The sequence below is a fragment of the Xiphophorus couchianus genome, chromosome 11 (genome assembly GCF_001444195.1).
Source record: "Xiphophorus couchianus chromosome 11, X_couchianus-1.0, whole genome shotgun sequence".
Taxonomy (NCBI): domain Eukaryota; kingdom Metazoa; phylum Chordata; class Actinopteri; order Cyprinodontiformes; family Poeciliidae; genus Xiphophorus; species Xiphophorus couchianus.
Genome location: NC_040238.1, coordinates 1,462,314 through 1,477,355, shown reverse-complemented (window position 1 = coordinate 1,477,355; position 15,042 = coordinate 1,462,314). Strand labels below are relative to the sequence as shown.

Sequence of the window (15,042 nt, the reverse complement as noted above, 5' to 3'; positions counted from 1 at the left end):
CCTATGAAAGGTAAAAGCAGTGGGTCCACTTTGTATCGTAAAACTGTTGAAATTAGTCCATGCAGCACATTTTCAGCACATGATGGTGATGTAAGTAGGACTCAGCGTATACGTATTCTTGCCTATTGTCCAATCAGCGATTTCTCAGGTCTCCAACTGGGACATACCCTTTCCGTTTTGTTAATGTTGTAGTGCTTTGTTAATGCTGTGTTTTTGAATTTGTTGAAGTGGTTTCACCTCAGGGTCACCATAGTTATTTATCTTATTAAACCATCAGATTGGTGCAAATTGCTTTTCTACCCATTCAGCTTCCAGTTGTTTCAGGAAGTCCTGATCATTCACAGAATTTATGAGAAGGTTTTTGTTTCACATGCTAAGGTTTCATGGTCGTTAGCTAACTTGCTCCAGCAGAAGTAACACTGAAAATCCTGAATATCCTGCTGCCATGCATGTCGCCTCCTGTCATGTCAGGTTTTGCCTCCTTTCTTTGCCACCTTTACAAATTGTATTGGTTGTGAACATTTGCTCTTTAAACCCTTTGACCATAAAACTCTACCTTCTCCTTGTATTTGCATCCTTCAGCACACATTAACAGCCACTCTTCATTGCAAGTCGTAATTGATCTAGCTGCTCTAACTGGACAGGATGAAATGGTAATAACAAAGGTTGGAGTGAGTTAGTATAAGAGAAAATGAAAAATGAAATTCTCTAACCATACAGTGGCTAAGAGCCAGAACTTCACTGAAGTGCTGAGAAGATTAAAAAGTGGTAAAAACTTTTCATGGACTGTTTTGCATGATGGGAGGACTTTCTACAAACAGGTAAAATTAAGTTAGTTTTGAATGTTTTTTCCAATTTTCTTTTGCACATATAACCTTAACCTTAATGATTTAGGGTTATGAATATTGAACAAAGTTACAAATATTTTACTTAGTAAAAAAGTCATTTTGTTGCCTCTAAAATCAACCAATAAAACTCGTAAATTTTGTAAGACAGCTTTAGTGTCCTTGAAAACATCACTTATTGACTCTAATCTTTAAATAAATTAAATGTGTCAGATGCTGAACACAATGTTATTTAAAGCAGGAATTTCTTAATATGAGTATGAAAGAAATTACATTTCAGCTTTGTTGATGGTTACAGATGTTTTTTTAATCTTTCAGCTAATGGGTCCCTCTGGGGTTTCAGATGCTGCTCGCGTTCTCACTAAAACCAGGAAGATAGAGCACATAACACCAGTTTTAAAGTCCCTCCACTGGCTCCCTGTAGCTCAAAGAATAGACTTTAAAATACTGTTGTTAGTTTATAAATCACTGAACGGCTCAGCACCACAATACATTAAAGATCTGCTGTTGTTGTATCAACCTTCCAGACCTCTCAGGTTCTGGTTCTGGTTCTGCTCTGCATCCCCAGAACCAGAACCAAACGAGGAGAAGCAGCTTTCAGCATCTATGCACCACAAATTTGGAACAAACTTCCAGAAAACTGTAAAACAGCTGAAACACTGACTTCTTTTAAATCTCAACTAAAAACCCACCTGTTTAGAATTGTATTTGAAATGTAATCAATTACAAATTTATTGATGGAACTTGACTTAATACTTTGTTTTGATTATTGATTCTATATTGCATTGTGATTCTGTGTTTGTAATGATGTAAAGCACTTTGAAATGTCTTGCTGCTGAAATGTGCTATACAAATAAAATTTGATTGATTGATTGATTGATTGAATAAACCCGCCAGGCTTCTGTTTGATAGTTCTTTAGATGTCTCAGGATTATCTTGGCTGGGTAGTAATCTTATGGATACATATAAAGAAAGACTGATAACTGATGCATTTAAACTCTATTTATCTTTGGAAGCTGAATAAGTTATACAGATGGGCTTCTGAACATATGTTTACACTACAATGGTAGAGTAGATTTGCAGTCACCCGGACATGACAGTCCTAAGTGCTAATATAAAGGGCAACCAGACTTTGTCTTTTGTTTCTTGGGGATGTGTTCCCTCTTGTACAAAAGGCTTCCTTACATGTTAAAATAGGTTGGAAGCATCTGAATTAAAGCTGTAGTCAGAACATAACTAAGGCCATCAAGGACTCTTAGGCGTTTAGGGTGCATTTACACCAGCCTTGTTTAGTCCACTTTAGTCAAACTCTCCACACTTTCTAGTGCCTAGAAGAAGAACCGTGTATCCAAAATGTCTTGATAGTGTGGGGAGGAGTGAATCCACAGTCCACTGCCTAAAAATCTAGGTGGTGGTTCGGTTTAGTGAACAGTTTGAAAGCAAATGTGAATGCCAAGCAGACCAAGCACGTTATATGATCAATTCTGATGAATTCCGGTAACGGTTGACAGAAGAGAAGATAAGTGACCTGATCCTTGCAGTTAAATCCATTTCTGCTGTGATTATCTCCGGTGAGTATTGTGATGTAATTTTGCAACCTGAAATGAACTTTAATAGTTAATTAAGTTTTATATATATACAGATTGTTTTTTTTAGAACCACATTCAACTTGGAACATTGTCCAGCTGCACTCCATCGCAGGCCTGGATTGGATCTGCTGAGCTCCAGGTTTCAACCCAAGACCTGGGACTGATGGATCTGCTGCCTGTTTTACACTGGATTAAGATAATGTAGCAACATAAATGGTACGCTGCCACTTTAAGATCAATTTCAGCTGCTGCATATAAGCAGGTCTCTACCTGCCACAAGACGACTTGCGTCATGACGTCAACTCATTCTGCTTCCTTTGTTTGCTGAGCTGTGCTGGGTAAGCGTGGCTGTTTCTTTGTCAGCTTTTATCGTAGCAATTAATGCAAGCTGGTCTGATCTGTTAAGCCTCCCTTGCTGTGCCTCCAACTCCTGGACCAATTTGTTCGGTTGTTTGCTGCCGGGAAGGTAAGCGCTAGCATGGCTAGGTAACATCCATCTCATGTAAACGAAGCCTTTACGTAGCATTTTGTTACAGCTGCGCTCCATAGGCGAACTTGTGGATCTGTTTATCTGGCCGTGTGGTAATTTACAGGTAAGCAGCTACCGTAAGTTATAGTTTTTATCAGCAGTTGTATTAATAATCTACTCTATTTTTAGCCTCCTGCTGAATCCTTGACGACTATTCTATTTGGATATACACTCGCTGCTGTTTTGCCTACGATGAAATATTTTAAAAGATTTGTATGAACTTTCCCCCGCTGCCGGGAGCATTGATGGCACTACGACCGGGATGAGGAGCAATGTTGTAGTGCTATTATATCACTGTTTTACTCGTATTGTTTCATTTTTTGTCTTTCTTTTAGGGACTGAGGCTTCTGTGGTGGCGGTGGTGATCCCAGGTGGCGGTGTCGGTTTCCCTTATCTTAAACTTTAACATCTTACATTTGGGTTTCATAATAAAGAAAATCCACCTCAGGTTGCCACAAATTTGGAAATCCATTGGGGTTTCCCCGTGCAGGTTCGAATCCTGCCGACAACGCCAATTTGTGGCAACCTGGGGTGGATTTCCTTTATTATGAAACCCAAATGTAAGATGTTAAAGTTTAAGATAAGGGAAACCGACAACGCCACCTGGAATAACTCCAGGAAAATAGAATAATAATAAGGACACAGGTACGTTCTACAGAGAATGAGACAAGATTCAGACAGTTCTACAAAAAAATTATTAAACTTTAATAGGTTGTTTAAATTAACAACAACCTGAAATTGAATAGTTAAAACAGTGAATGCCTTTTTAATAAAGTTGATTATAAAATGTTTAAATTTCAACGGAAACCGAGGCTTACAGGTGTTCCAACAAAACACACAAGACAAGACACCGCCACCTGGGATCACCACCGCCACCACAGAAGCCTCAGTCCCTAAAAGAAAGACAAAAAATGAAACAATACGAGTAAAACAGTAATATAATAGCACTACAACATTGCTCCTCATCCCGGTCGTAGTGCCATCAATGCTCCCGGCAGCGGGGGAAAGTTCATACAAATCTTTTAAAATATTTCATCGTAGGCAAAACAGCAGCGAGTGTATATCCAAATAGAATAGTCGTCAAGGATTCAGCAGGAGGCTAAAAATAGAGTAGATTATTAATACAACTGCTGATAAAAACTATAACTTACGGTAGCTGCTTACCTGTAAATTACCACACGGCCAGATTAACAGATCCACAAGTTCGCCTATGGAGCGCAGCTGTAACAAAATGCTACGTAAAGGCTTCGTTTACATGAGATGGATGTTACCTAGCCATGCTAGCGCTTACCTTCCCGGCAGCAAACAACCGAACAAATTGGTCCAGGAGTTGGAGGCACAGCAAGGGAGGCTTAACAGATCAGACCAGCTTGCATTAATTGCTACGATAAAAGCTGACAAAGAAACAGCCACGCTTACCCAGCACAGCTCAGCAAACAAAGGAAGCAGAATGAGTTGACGTCATGACGCAAGTCGTCTTGTGACAGGTAGAGACCTGCTTATATGCAGCAGCTGAAATTGGCCTTAAAGTGGCAGCGTACCATTTATGTTGCTACAATAAGATTTTGGATCCAAAGAGACACATGGCCATTGAATTTGACAAAGACTGACTGACTGACTTAAATTTCAAATACTGAACTTAAGAAAGGAACTGAACAACAAGAAATCTGGACTAAAAGAAAACACACTACCTGATAGACACTTTCTGTTGTAAACACTTTTACAATAATATTTTATTTAATTTTTATTAAACAGTCTGTTCATTTTTCTTGACAATATGGTTGTGCTTATTATCCTCCTTTTTGAACTCAGCAAGAAGACTAATTGTAACTACAACACTTGAAATCTAAATTTCTCAACTTATCTGTTCATAAGTTACACAAATTGATTACAGATAGATAGACAGATAGATAGATTTTCCCTCAGATATCTGATGAATAAAACATATTGAAAAGAATACTTTCTGGGTTCTTTTTTTTGGCAACTGCAAATGAATTCATATTAGTAATAAAAAAACAACTTATAAAATGTTCAAATTCAAACAGCCAATATCAAATGTTATATTTGGAAAAGATAAATCAAAGATAACATTAGTCTCACATAGAATGACTTTGTTGTCCAAACGCCTCAGAGCTGGGTTCTTTCTTTAAAGAAGCGCAGCAGCGGGGGGTGATGGAGCTGCAGGGGAAATTGCAGTGCGTAGAGAACACTTATGTAAAAAAAAAAAAAAGTGTTCGTCTCTGTCCTGGCCCAGCAGCAGGGGTGTGAGAAGCTGGGATAGAGCTGAAAAGATGCTTTGCGCTCCCCCAGAGAGAGCAGCCTCTTCATCATGTATCAGCCCCTGGTGGTAGCTCTCCTGTGGGGCCAGAGCTGAGCTGATGCCTCCTCACCGCCTGCAGGAGAACCTACATCTCCAGCAGAGAAGACATCACCCAAGAAAGTGGGCGAGGGGAAAAATTTGCCTTCATATTCTCAAGCATAACTTGATGCATGAAAAAAAAAACACTGCATGAAACCTATTAAAATGAACATGAAATAAGGTTAATAGTGAGCCATAAAAACAATATGTGGGAAGGAAAATTGTGACGGTAAAACCACATAACCGTTTTTTTTCCCTCAGGTATAACTATAACTATAGTATATTATTCACAAACCCATTCCCTTGTTCAAGCAGCTTTCCCCTTTATTTGCTGTGCCACAGGAAGCCTTCATGCAGATCATCATTAATGTTCGTCAAAGAAAGGAACTGTGTTTGTAATAGGAAGAATATGGTATTATGTGAATAAATGCCGCTTTATCCTGCCCACTGGGAACCACAGATGTCTATCACACTGCACATATTCATTTTGGGACGAGCAATAAATAACACATTGTACAATAAAGCAATACAGAGCAGATGAGTCAGCAGACAGAGTCATGTGTCCTTCTGAGAATAGACAGGAAAAAGACAAACTGAGCTGGAGAAAGGAAGAACAAAGCAGCTGCTTTTCGATGACTGTTCATAAGAGGTTGATAAACAATAAGCGGCATATTTAAAGATGGATAATTTAGTTAATTAAATTTGTAGAACGCAAAGCTTAGTGCATCTGTCCTTAAAGAAATCCAGAGAGCAGAATTTCTTAACTTTTCAGTTTGTTGTATGTTGCAGTAAAAAGCATTTAAAAAACTTCCCCAGGTGACTGATGGTTTCTGACCTGCGTCATGCGGCCGTCCCCCAGGGGCCACAGGGGCCACAGGGGCCACAGGGGCCACAGGGGCTCCAGATAAACAGACTGAACTGATCTGCAACTTGTTGTTTGTTCAAGCACATTTGGACGTGTTCCAATAATGCTAGAACCTCAACTGTCCAAAGTGCATTAGAAAAATCTGTAGAAATTCATCAGAGCAAATTATGTTGTTACTTAACATTATGTCTCATAATTTACTGTCATGCCATGGTTACAGTTTCGGCAAATATGTAAAAACCATATTTTTCTAAATAAAAGTTCATACTGCAGCTTTAATACTAAGAAGATTGAGGGTCTGAGGAGAAATACAGAGTATACTTAGTAAACCAACAGATTATTGCAGTAAAATCAGACATGTATACATTACAGAAAAACATCAGAAAAACTGAGAAAACAAAAAAAAACACAAAACAAAACACAAACAGCTCCAAACTCTGACAAGAACACATTAACAGATCCCCTCTTTAGGAGCAGATCAGTGACTTTCTGAATTTCTGCTCATTACATTTTCTTGTTTTAAAATAATAACATTTGAATTGTCCCATCTGACTTCCCCTAGAACATGATTTCAGAGTTCCAGGTTTGAGCTTCAGCTCTGCAGTAACGACTGAACAGACTAACTGTACAGGAGACAGGCCGAGCACAGGAACAGGTTTGGCCCAGTGTGTGTGTGTATCTCGGTGTGTGTGTGGACTATGGGGTGATAAAGGGAAAGTGAGTGCAGTGAAGTTATTTACTGAAATGAAATGAGGCCATCTTTAGGCGATGGTCCCAGAAAGTGAAAGAGAAAACATTCCCGCAGGCCTGTTATTTGATTTAGATGCCTTTATGGCCAGATATAAACTGATCAATTTGCTCCATTCCCCTGCCGTTTTCCAGCTTTCATAAACCTACATTTGCCCTCTTACTTCTCCTCATTCATCCTGTTCTCACTCTCTCTGTGGGATTCTCTCTTTATTTCAAGGAGGGAGACAGAACTTCCTTTGAGAAACTGAGAGGCAGTTTGTGTGACTGTGTATCGCAGAAGGGACTGAAAGTCTTTGGCTAGCTGAACCCCCAGTAAGAGAAGAGATGGAAACTCACATTCAGGGAACCTCAGTGTTGCATAGCTGTAGTTGTATCATATCTGTCCTTTGATCTTGTTTTTATTATCTGTGTTTTAACATAAACTTGCAAATGAAACTACAGATGGGATTTCACCACTTAGCAACAATTTCATGCATTTTTAAGTGAGTGATGAGACTCAATAACATTTTTTACTTGAGTAAATAATAGGATCTGTAATTAATTGGTCAGAATTATCCACATTTTAACCAAACTATATATCGCCAAAAAACATATTTTCTATTCAAAATCCGTTTTTGCTGCTAAATGATTGCATAAATAGACATATGAGATATTTTTTGTTTTTAATCTATTTTTAGGTTCTTAAACCATCAGATTAGATGGAACTGTTGTTCTATTCAGTCGTCTTTCCAGTGTTTCAGGAACTCCTGATCATTCATGGAACTTCTGTAGTAATGTGGATTGTGGACACTGACATTAGCGTTAGCATATGTGCTCCAGCTACATGTTTAGCATTCAGATGCTATTTTAGACTTGAAAGCTTCACTGACAGGCTAACAGCTTTTAGTAGAACTTGAACACAGCAGCAGCCTTTTCCAATGTTCGTTTCTGAAGCAGAACTGAAACCCCGGTGGGACAAGAGAAGCCTCTTGGTCGTCCATCGCTCGTTTTGTGGATGTTGCTTCTATGCCCCCAAAATTTTTAACGTGTTACAATCTTTGTAAGTAATTACTCCTAATTAGCAAATTAAAGTCCTGACCTTAAATTACATGTAAATGTTGATGAATATGTATTATCCCACTTTTAAAAATAAGCTAGAATCAAAGTGCTATTTTCTCAAAGTAAAGATATTCATGAACAATGTAGTTCAACAAAACGGACCATTTTTGTACATTTTTCATCTCCCCCAGTGCAGGTAACACTACAGTTGGTATTTCCTCATTATCTTGAGATTTAAATAAACACTCTGAGTCGCTCCGTCCTCGACTTCCTGGGAACAACTCCACAAGATCAGTCTGCAAAAACAGCAGTTCACCAGAAAGTCTCTGAGACTTCATTCATTCATTCATTCAAACCCAACAAACTTCATCTGAATTAACCAGGATCACAATGTTCTGGATGACTGATTGGTTCATACACTGCTCCGCTTTTGAAACAGAAAATGGCCATAGAGTGAACCCTTAATATTAGTGAGAAACATAAGCAAAGTTAAGTCTATAAATAATGTAAAAGAAGATGAAAAGCATGAATAGAAACAGAATGGTTTGTAACACAAATAAATTGTGGTCTGAATGTATAGAAGAAATTTCTCCCATTTTTAGTTGACATCCTTGAAAATGGGGATTTTTTTTTAATGCTTATAACAGAATTATAAAACCAAAGGACCAAATCTGTTTCAGGAAATACTTATTAAACTTTTTGATATCTACAGAAGAAAAATGTTCATAACTACATTACATAACTCCATAACTACTTCTGTGAGTAGGTAGAGCAAATTTAAATTAAAACAACATCCTCAACAAACTATGATAAAATGCCTATTTCTGTTTCCATGGTAGCAAAACCAATAAATAAATATAAAGGAAGGGCAGATTGAATGACTGGGTGTTAAGTTCTCAATAAAAATATAGAAATATGCATTTTGATCTAAAAAACGTTTTGTAACTTCAGGACAGAGAATAATTAAAAACCTTCTTGGATGATCTCTGCAGTTAATCAACACAACCATATTTGACCAGAAACAAAGTCAAACCTTGATGCTAAAATTAATGTTCGCAGTATTAATAAACAAGCAATTAAAACAAGTTTTCAAGTAAGAGTTTACTTTATTTGGCCTGAATTAGTGTGCAGTTGGTTTTTCCCTGTAGTCATTAAAGCTCACACAGTTGGAGGATCCGTTGAGAATCAGAGACATGAGCCAAGTTAGCCTGAAAAACTCTTTGATTTGATTTGACTGAGTCCTGAGATGTTTATAATGGCTACCTCAAATAACCAGCATGATCTCTGACCTCAGAGATGTAGAGCATTTTTAAACTGAAACGGTTTTGCACCAGGCTTGAGGCATAAAACTCTGTCTGTTCATGGATAGAAGTTTAAAAATGAAAGATTGAAAAATGACTTAAATAGACACCACCAACCCTAACATGTAACACCTCTCAAAAACTGCTGAAAAGATTAGTACTTCACCTTCAAAGAGGATTAGGATTGAGCTGCAATGAAAAGGTTAAGCAGACTCTGTAGGGTCGAGGAGGGAGACCCTGCACAGTGCATTCATGGGTATATTAAGTTATTCAAGATGTATGGTCTTCTAAAGTGCAGCTGCATGTTGACACACTCTTGTAGAGTCTAGCTAGTGCAGATCCCATAGTGCTTTGCAAATATGGGCAGTTCCAGTTGGGTTGTCATGTACAGTCATATAGAGCTGCTGATATGCAGAGGTTGTGGTGATTGGAGCTCAGTGGAAGATTCACTGTCAAATTGGCTTTAAGTCTCACCTGAAGCAAAACGGTCAACGAGCTTTCATGTGGTTGTATTCACATGCACCTTTTACACTCGGTGCAGACCACCCGGGGGTCATCCCTCCCAGAATATCACACCCCTAAGCATAAAGGTAATGAAATGCTCACAGAGCTAACACCACACCCTTGTGCAGACAGCCTCCTCCAGGGACAATGAGCTTGCAGTTTCCATCCAGGAGGGTTTTACCATGTGCCAATATTTGTAGATATTTGATGAAATGTATGTAATTCCAAATATCAGTATTGGTGTCCAAGTTCATTTTCACATAAAAATGCCACAACCTTCTGACAAAACTTCTCACAGAGCTCTGTGCAAAAATACTTCAACCAGGGTCTGCTGTTGAACAAGATGATGCAATTTTTGTCATCTGACTAATATTGTCCTTCCCTATTGAAAAGTAATACAGACAGATGTGTCCATGAGTCCAAAACCAGCACTGATATGTCAAGAAAATCCGAGCTCATCCCACTTCCCCATGCTGGAGATTTTAGTTTAACAGTAATAATAAATAAAGTTATCTTTAAAATGAATCACTTAAGTGACATCAGGGCCCAACAGTAGACTTAAGTGTCAATAAAGTTAGTTTAACAGTAATAATAAATAAAGTTATCTTTAAAATGAATCACTCAAGTGATATCAAGGCCCAACAGTAGACTTAAGTGTCAATAAAATAAATCTAGTTGTGTGTGTTGTTTTTGTCTCATGCAAACTTTGCTTTAATTCTACTTTTTTCTATCTAATCATAAGAAATCATAGTCAGTCAGAGAGATTCATGAAACAAGAAAAGCAGGTTTCCTGGAAAAAGAGGAAGTTTCCAGCCTGCAGATTTATAAAAATAGCTGAGACTATTCCTTAGTTTAAAGGTAAAGTTTTAAAAAATTAAATCTAAACATTTTGAGTAATTTGATAAGATTCAAAGTAAAATACTTATATTAATATTGGTTTACTTGTAATAATACTTACACTTATATTTGTGGGAACTACAAGAAAAACAAGTAACTGTAACTTTAGTAGTAAATAATTAGAATCATGTATTATTCTTGGTTTCTTTTCAGAAAAACATCTGTAATAACTCACATTAAGATTATAATAAGAGTAACTAATAAGTTATGGTTATAAAATCATAAATGAATGATAGATCAGAGAAGCTAAAGAAAATAAATGTGATATAAATGTGATTTTGACATTGAACTTGAAATGGTGTAAAAGGTTGTAAAACTGCAATTAAACATCACTGATATGTTGGAGGTAGATGGTAGGTGAAAGGTGACAGGAAGGGAAAAAGGGGAACTAACAGGAGAGCAGAGATGATCAGCACCTTATATGGAAACAGGAGGTTGAGCAGCCCTGAGACATTGGCACAGACATCATGACATGATGTCTCTTAAGACAGTGACGGATATGAGATCATCTGTCTAAGCAGACAGATAAACCCTATATAAGGTGGGTGCAAAAGAGGAACCTTTCGTTGGATCCTCCGGGCAGCTTCGAGCCAAGATCGAGATGGACAAAGAACTCTGCAGCTGAAGAAGAGCCGGGGCCACGGAGCCGGAGACTGTCCTGCACATGGAGACCAACCCGTCTGGCCCACAATCTGTGGCTTCGAATCGCACTTCTCTCATCGGCTGGGTTCAGACCCCAAAGACAAAGATGAAGACAAAGACAAGGAAGAAGAACTGGTGCCTTTTTTCCTGCCAGCACCAAGTCCTGTGTGACCTCAGCATCCATGCGGAGAGGAGGCTCATCAGACCTGCGGAGATCCTGGCCTTCATCGATCAACATCTTCCTCCTGCTGCCACACCTTCTTCATCATCAGGCCAGGTCTGGGGTTCGAGACGCCAAACTCCGTCCGTCTCGCTCTAAGGTTCCTTTTTTAGTTCTCAGTGTCAGCAGTAGGGAAAGATAGACTAGATGACTGATTTTACTTATTTGATTATTTCTGCTACTGAATTAAGCTGTACTGACCCTTGCAAAAATGCCTTACTAATAAAATATTTAGCATAAAGAAAATCTAAAGATGTTGTGGACATTCAGTTAATGAGTCGCCTTAAAGTTCTTTGATGGTTGTAAAATAGCTGTGATGTTTGATTCTGGAGAGGAAAAAGTGGAAAATGTTTTTAGGTTGCTGGTAGCCCATATTTAAAACAACATCCTTGGGACTCGCCCGAGTTACTAAAACCTACCTGGTTCAATAACAAATGCAAGTTGTAAAATAGAGAACGAGCGACCGTTAACAGGTGTGCTCTGTGAAACTAGTTGGCTGTAGGCTGCTCAGTCTGGCTAATTCACAGGGGGAAGAAGGGTGGGACACCTGGATGTAGGCCGTCAGATAACCAGGCGAATCGTTTCTCGAAACCAGCTTAAACAGAGTTTACTTCAGTTCTGGACAGGGTAAATCCCAGCAGATTTAGGAAACTCAACGGACCCGTTAGACGGAGAGCTGGTAGCACATCTCCCCTCTCAGAAGAGGAAGTACGAGAGTGAGAGAGTAGAGACAGAAAGGAGGGGGGGGGTGTTGCGCAACAACAGATAGTTTCTCTACTATAGCTAACATTTCACTGCTGCATTGTGCTACACATATTCAAATCAGAGCATCTAGTTTGAAGATTATTATTAACTACAGTTTGTAGCAAAATGTCATTCAGAACAAAAAAAGGATCAAACTATAACTATCCATCCCTATTGGCTGGAAAGGCTGGAAGGGTTTCAGTGACTGAACATCTACTAGTTAGGGATGCTTGGGGGACTACGTACATCTGAGCTGTGTGGCCAGCCGCAGGAAAGTACTTCATACCTCAAAAACTAAAACTAATTCTTTGAGTTTTGTGATAAAGTATTACATTCTGTAGAGAATGCTAATGAATAAATGGCTTTGCCTCCAGAAAACCTTGCCCAGCGTGTCACAGCAGCAACATGGACACATCATTTCTCTTACTTTGACCTTTCCATCTCTGTTTACTATCTGTGTGTAGGCGTCATTCCAGATAACAGCTTACGTATCACTGTAATTTCTGTCTCTCCTGGTGGCCTGTGCTCCTCTGCTCCCAGACTGACCCAGAGACGGAGACAAAATGAACAGTGAGCAGAAAACAAACAGTCTCTCACAGAGACTTGAGTGTTTAACATGCACAAGTGATGTCCAGCAACAAAAGTCAGATAATGAAATCGATGTTGGGGTACTGATGGGTGAAGGTGGCTTGGGCTGCAGCCGTGCAACAGGACTAATGACCATGATTCCACTTTGATAAGCACTGGTATAATCTGTGTTCGCTTTAGAATGAATGTAATTTAAAAGGCCTTTCATTAGCAGTGCTAGAAAAAGTAAGCTCAAGGGCATTATCTACACACAGAGACATTAGTTCACCGCTGTCAAAGTCTCTGTGTGTTTGACAGAGTACACTGTAGTTCGGTACAAAAGCAGCGATTACAATGAGCACTTTTTCTTGATTTATAAATGGAACGACAGATTTTAGGGCTTTTAAAATATGATGGTTTACCAAAGATGAATAAAATATGAGTAACTGACAATAACATGATAATGGTAATTGCATTGAACTTATATAACACTTTTCCTGTCATACTGACCACTAGAGCCACATTCAGTCACAAACACACACAATTATACATACGTATACAGACAATAAATGTGGATTGCATTTGTGTTACAACAGCACATTTAAATGTCTGCTCCAGTGAAAGAGAGAAAGCTGTTTCACTGCAATAGGAGACTGTCAACACACTGATGCTGCAGAAGAAACAGTCCATCACATGTCTGACCTTATTGAACAACCTGACATGTTTGTTTTTAGACTGAGGAAGTAAAGTGGAGAGAAACTCATACCTGCACAGGAGAACCTGCAGACCAAAACAGATTTAGTCTTTTAGCAACAATGCAACTGATCAAATTTCATTCAAAATGTCAAACAATCTAAAAAATGAGATGATTTATCCATGGATAAACTGTTTCCCCAGAAAATGAAGCTCTTGTTTCTTCTTCAAGCTCATAAAGGGAAGTTTTAGCTTTTGCATGTTAATTCCAGAACTTTTAAAATCTATAAAATCTGCTCTGGACAGATTTTACAGATTCTTCCTGCAATCCACTGAAGCCACTCAGTTTTTAATGTCACAGATCTGAGTTCTCTAATGACTCAGAGGTGCATCACTGAAGACTTGACTCTGAAACTTCTTTATTTCCTCTGTGAGTACAGAGTATTTCTCAAGCCTCCCATATTCCTTTTTTCCTGATATTGCTGTTGCTTCAGACCCCTATGCCTATTACTAGAGTCTTCTTTCTCGGTCCACTAATAAAATATCACATTGATTAGACATCCAGCTGTCAGTCAGGGTCTCTTGGATCCTGTGTATTGTGGTAAATCTCAGATTATGTTGCTGTTGTACTGCTTGTCCAGGCATTTTAGCTTAAAGACATAAATACTTTCTGTTCAACATAGCATATTTTTTAATATCTCCTCCTCTTTGCAGCATGCTCATTCTCAACATATTTAATTCAAACTAAAGTTAAGTTTACCTTTTTAAACTGTGCTGTGACCAGGTAGTGCTGATTCAGGATACAATACTGTACGTCTCAGGTCTGCTATTCGGGTTCCAACATTTGCTCGCATTAAATTGCTCTCATGGGCATTTTAATGAGAAAAATTCATTTTAAGGTGAACAACTTACTTTTTACTCCCAGTCTTTCCAATTATTGTGGCACATTAAGTTCAGTTACTCACAGCATATGAATCACATTGACACTTCCCAGATTTGTACTTTGAATAATTTGTAAACCTTGAGTAATGGAAAAGCAATATTTTTTAAAAACAAAGCTTAGGTAGAGAGAAAACAGGTGTTTCTCTAATTGAATTTCAATTTAATATAAAACATAAAAGGTTTTCACTTAGAGGTAGAGAACATTAATTGAACAAATAGAGAGATACACACAAATTAAGCTTACAAATTGTTCTAGAATGGCTATAGATGCATTTTGGTGAATAGGTTTTTTGTCTGTGTTGGCTGCCTCATAAGTTGTGACATTTAAAGTTTGTATCACATTTCACCTGATGATCACATACAGAGGTAACCAAAGATGCAATATAAACATGATCTTTTTTATTTCAAAGGGGCTGTATAATGTAAAATGAACTTTTTTGAGCTTTGCATCATATTACAATGTAACTCCCTCATGAAAAGCCTACCTGGAGTGTTGCTTTGATTCTTTCTTGCATGTTTGAGAAATCCTTTAGTCTCCATGGCAACCATTCAGCTGT

General features: G+C 38.3%; 2 long non-coding RNA genes across 4 annotated transcripts; one reads left to right on the top strand and one right to left on the bottom strand.

The window, feature by feature from the left end:
* The first annotated feature begins 2,483 nt into the window (after positions 1-2,483).
* Positions 2,484-3,345, top strand: LOC114153391 (uncharacterized). The gene is made up of 3 exons (XR_003597317.1): positions 2,484-2,772; positions 2,841-3,027; positions 3,299-3,345. It is a non-coding gene; the product is annotated as an uncharacterized LOC114153391 (long non-coding RNA).
* Positions 3,346-3,793: 448 nt separating this feature from the next.
* On the bottom strand, positions 3,794-4,435 carry LOC114153514 (uncharacterized). 3 transcript variants are annotated; one of them, XR_003597342.1, is made up of 4 exons: positions 4,383-4,435; positions 4,255-4,314; positions 4,128-4,184; positions 3,794-3,856 (listed from the first exon to the last, which is right to left on the bottom strand). It is a non-coding gene; the product is annotated as an uncharacterized LOC114153514 (long non-coding RNA). The 3 variants fall into 3 exon arrangements; XR_003597343.1 differs by lacking the exon at positions 3,794-3,856 and adding an exon at positions 3,897-4,062; XR_003597341.1 differs by lacking the exon at positions 3,794-3,856 and having other exon boundaries at positions 3,897-4,184.
* Between the last annotated feature and the right edge of the window lie 10,607 nt (positions 4,436-15,042).